At 40.8% G+C, this 5248-nt stretch overlaps 1 long non-coding RNA gene across 1 annotated transcript; it reads left to right on the top strand.

Annotated features, from left to right (window-relative positions):
- Positions 1 to 1161: 1161 nt before the first annotated feature.
- Positions 1162 to 4519, top strand: LOC113573802. Its single transcript, XR_003410243.2, has 3 exons — positions 1162 to 1263; positions 1931 to 2165; positions 3571 to 4519. It is a non-coding gene; the product is annotated as an uncharacterized LOC113573802 (long non-coding RNA).
- The last annotated feature ends 729 nt before the right edge of the window (positions 4520 to 5248 follow it).

Below are 5248 nucleotides of genomic sequence, written 5' to 3'. Positions count from 1 at the left end.
AACAAAATTGGTCATGGTTGTCCACAATTTCTATCAATTATTTATGAGAATCTGACACTTAAAGTAATACTGTTGTTCCAGCTGTTCCAGTCCCTAACACTTCCTAACCTTTGGGAGGTGGGAGGTGAAGTGCTGGGGGCGCAGTATGTGACATCATAACTATAAAGACATGAGAACCAGAATATATTTTCCACTCAGACCACGCCAGTTCAGAAATGCATAAAAGGTCAACTGCACACTAACTGAACTGCATTACAGCCAGACCAATAAACCAATGCACTGTTTAAAGCTTGCATGGGGTCTATATCTGCTGGCCAAATTAAAAGGTCGCTGCTGCTTGCAATGACCACAAGATCGCAAAGGCTGTTTACAACATTAGAAATAGATTTCTTAGAATGTTGTTGTGGGGTGTCTGTTTTTCTACCTATTCAAATGTCTGATAGTAGATGCCCATTTGCTACCAAGTGTTAGTGAATTTTTTACTTACAGCAGAACAGTTACAAAATGTTAGAGAATAGCAGATCAATCACCGATTCTACGTCTCTATGTGAAAACCATATCAACAGGCAGGCATGCTGGGTTTGTGAAATATTACATATTAAAAGCTTTGTAGATTACCATACAAAAACACTTCCAAAAATACATTTCATGGTTGAAAACTGCAAGGGAAATTTAGAAAGGTAATTGTAATTTGATAATTTTAGGGCTCAATACACTTCCACATTTGTTTTTTTTACTTTGATGTTGAATTGCATATTCAGCAAAAGTATCTTTTATTTCTCAGTGAAGGCTTTCCTTCACATACTGTAGAAGCATATGCCGTATACAAAATGGCAGTTTGTTTTTGCAGCCTATTAGTTAAGTATCCTTGCTTATACCAGTCAGCATATTAATCTCGCCATTTTCATCTTAAAAATGGTGGAATCTGTTTGAAAAGGCTCAAGTCTGCATTTTCTACACTGGTGAGCTGCAGAGCAGTAGCTCCTCCTGATTGCCGCACCCAAACATCTTCTCGTTCAAGTTTCTCAGTGCAGCCCTCTTCACCATAGTAGACCAACAGCTGGCAGTGAGGCAGTGCATTATTAATGAACCACAGTAGTCACATGTAAACCACCACATGTGAGTGGTCTGCCAGAGAGCCAAAATAGCCGTGCCCTGGGGCTTTGCTGCAGACAGCGTCTTCCTAAGGAAGGAAACTCGGACCCCCTTCCCTCCTTTTTAATGCTCCCCAGCTGCTCTGACTGCAAATAGGAACGTCGGAGGGTGAGACAGCCTTAAAAGAGACTAATTCCCACTTAGCCAGCACTTAGGCTGAGATTTATTGTTTCCTGGTAACGGAGGCCCGATTAAGCGTCGGGCTCGGTGCAGCGAGGCTAATTCTGATAAGCATGGGGAAGATGGGAAAGAAATGCTGAGGGGATGGGCCTGCAACTGTCACGGCGTGGATTTCACACCGATCGGCTCTCAGACTCTTCAGGAAGGAGAAATAAATTTATTTTGCGCTGGTATATAGGGCATAAATGTGGACATGGACGAGTTAAATGGACATGGAAACAGTGATGCTGCTTTGAAAGTTTAATAGGAAACCCACAAATTTTCAGGGGCTTCATTTACCCACATTTGAAGAGGAATATGGTGTTAAAAGAGATAAATTTACATCTGAGATTTAAGATGAATTTGATTTTCATTTCAACAGGATTAAGATGTTCAAAATCTGACTTGTTCTTGTTTGTTCTGGGAAAAAACAATGAAAAGCAATGTAACATTAGCAAATGGAGTTATCAAACCTCAGTGCTCACAAAGGGACTAAGAGGATCATGCGTGCACGGCCTCAAAATGCTTCTCATCATATTAACACAACTATAATCCACACAAATGAGGCAGTTATAACACAAATCCTTCAATCGTCATATGTCTCTTCTTGCTTCAGACTGGGACTCGAAATAAGCCCCGAAATCAAGACCAGGGAAGCCAAGCTTTCGCCATACCCTCAATAAACCTACACCCCTCTGCAGGCCTCTTGTGAGATGTGGAGCTCCAGAGTTGAGGGGTAAAGAGAGGGGGCTCTCCCCTCCTAAATCACCGTGTGCCCCTCAGTTAACCTCCAGGGTCCAACCTGCGAAGTCGAACAGCAGGAACAAGGCACTTGCACGCCCCCTAAAGAGGTGAGTGGACAGATGGACAGAGAGGAGTGGAAATACCCCACCCCCAACCCCCCACGCTCACACAGTAGTCAGAGCCTGCCGAGAGCTGATGGATCTCTTCCTCTGTAGACAGTCAGTGTTAGGGGAAAGGCTAATGGGGGATGGGTGTTATTTAACATCATAATAATATAATAATACTCATGGAGCACTGAGACATTTTCCCTTTATGATGAGCATCATGTGTTACGCTATTGCTTTTCATTGTTATCAATTTTATCTTACGTTTTGCTCCAGATAGACAATAGACAAATAACACAATAATAATACTATCACTTAATAAATAATAATAAATAATAAGTAATAATAAAAATCATAATAATAATACTGGCACTTTCAGAATTTTAAATGAAATAAACCAGGCCACCTGCCTTGGAGCACACTCTGAGTTACTTACGGATGTTGTCAATTACCCACAGTCACAAAGAATGGCAGCATATCTCTGCACTTCCAAAGAACTTTCTGTAATGAAACTAAAAGCAAAATTCCCACTTATTGCATAACAAAGTTTATCGCTTGAACAGCAAAATTAGTGAATTGTCTGATAAATTCATAATTTTAAACTACTACTTGACTCCCTCACCCATGCTTCAGATGAATGCTCACCTTCCAAAGCTAGTTTTTGTTGTTCAACATTTATCTATTTTTCCCTTATGTAGATGAATGCATTTGTTAATCTGATTTGGGGCTCTACTTACTGATAAGGGAGGAGAAGTGGGAGGAGGAGGGCATTATTATTTTCAAACAGACAAACTAGAAGGGGGATTACCATAGATTCCCACAGGAAATCATTGAACTGATTTATGTTACAAGTGCTCTGCCAATACGTCATTGCCTTAAACCAATGCATGAATGTATTACAAGAGCTATGCTATAATTTGTAGTCGATATGAGTGTGTTCTGAATGTAAATGATTTATTCTTATAGCACTATATTATATTATTTCTTGCATCATCAGGGCATGCAGCATAGGACCACACTGTGTCTAATGATCCTGGATGAAAGGCGAATTACCATAGGTTTAGCCCCTAAATCATACTTTTGTATACCGATTGCACAGTAAAACAACTCCAAAAATCAAACTCAATGCCCTGCATTCCATTCTCAGTTGGAGCTGCCACTCTGTGTGGACATTGTCCCTTATGGGGACCGCTAATGTCCACTCCACTCCCGTTTGTCTAGCTGATGAATGAAGGAACAATGGATCTCCTGGTGGCTCCCACTCTCCATAGCTTCCCCAGGGTCTGATTTGCCCTAGCTTGGGGCACTGATCTTGGGAACAAAAGTGGTATGAGAGGGGGGAGGTTGGTCCCCTTATGGAGAGGTCCAGGGACTAAGATAGGGCTAACAGGCTATTTCTCCACTTCAGGGTCCCGACTGGGAAGGAGACAGAAAAATCCTGACAATGGGATGAAAGGGACCGTCTGAAGGCATTTGATTGTAAGGAAGTGACAGCTATGAATGGTGACAGAGCTTGAATGAGAGCTCTCGAGATGGGATGTATGCCTTGTTAGTGACTATTGTGGGGCAACAGGGGGGTGGGAAGGGTGACAGTCCTTCCCCCTTTTTTTTATTTCCAAGAAGGTGTTCATCCTTCAAGGAGGGCGGCGAATCTTCAAAGCCATGCCTTCTCAGACCTCCAGTGTCACCATCATCGTTCCCATGTGGTGACCTCTGGGAAGGCTGCATCAGCACGTGGGTCTCCTGGAGGAGAAGATGCGTCAAACTGCAGTTTGCATAATGCCAAGGCTTTTATAATTTCCCCTTGGGTGTCCTGGGATTGATCGATGTTCTTTCACTTGACAGGACATCCATCAGGATCCATTTATCGTCCTCTTTAGGAGATGAGCATTCTGTTTCTTTTATCTAGGGACTCTTTCAGAAAAGATAATAGCTGCTCTTCTAATTGGTGTTGAAACACTGAACTGGCATGGAATTTCTCTGTGTTTTCCAAGAGCCACTTTATCTGAGTACAGAATGTTTGACACACGCTTCTGAAGTGCTCTGAGATAAATGGGCATGTTTGTTTTATGCAAGAAGGACTGCTAATCAGCATTACATTTGTAAAAGTTTGTGTTGTGTTGTTAATGTTTGTTCAACAGCTGGACCCCTGTCAAATGTCAAGCACTGTTTGACTGTAAATATAGGCTATGTGTCAATTCAGGACTCAGATGAAATATTTCATAGATCATATATTAATAAATATCAAAGACATTAGTTGAACAAACACAGTGTATAAGTGTTCTGCAATTTAATTAAAGTATAGCCACTTGTCTTAAACAAACATCTCCAACATCATACGGCTACAAGCAAAAGAAAGCATCTAGGATTTGATGAGCTTGTTTTGTTTTTTTTTTGCGGGGGGGGGGGGGGGGGATTGAAGAGGCAAAGGTTCATATATCTTCATTAACAGTAAAAAATGGTATTCCAAGATCTTTATTTTTTGTGCATGTCATTCTTCAGGTATTTATAGATACAAAATAACATCCATTAATACTCAACTAAAAATCAGCTTTTGAAAAAGACTTTAGAATGGAACTCTTAGTATATGTTTTGTAAAAACCAACAAACAAACAAACAACCTGAAATTCTGAAAGAAAAATGGACCACATGCATTCTTGGTTTTTTTTGTTGTTGTTGTTTTCGCCCACACCCTACCATGTTCAGTTCATTCTCTTACACTATGTGTTTTCCACAGCTTATAACAAAGCCCTGCAACCCTGCAAAGCCCTTTCCCTGCAACCAGTCAAACCTTGTATGCTAAATTGCATACAGGCATAAGGCTGCTGAACCATTCTACACATTGCATGCAATTAACATATTTTTGAGTCAGAGCACATAGACATAGATGCCAAAACATGTATAGCTACTCGTTAGCGCCCTTGAAATATCTGTTACCCCATTTTATAATGTCCCTTTTATAAAAAACATCATGCTTGAAATCTAAAGTTCTTAGATGAAATGTTCTGAAGCTGCTTGATTTGCAAGGGGAGAACTGCAATTCTGAATCATCTCAAACATCATGCCAGGAAGCAGAGAGACTTGGA

Source organism: Electrophorus electricus, chromosome 5, assembly GCF_013358815.1.
Source record: "Electrophorus electricus isolate fEleEle1 chromosome 5, fEleEle1.pri, whole genome shotgun sequence".
NCBI classification, from domain to species: domain Eukaryota; kingdom Metazoa; phylum Chordata; class Actinopteri; order Gymnotiformes; family Gymnotidae; genus Electrophorus; species Electrophorus electricus.
The sequence above is the reverse complement of the archived record's forward strand: the minus strand, read 5'-3'. Positions and strand labels throughout refer to the sequence as shown.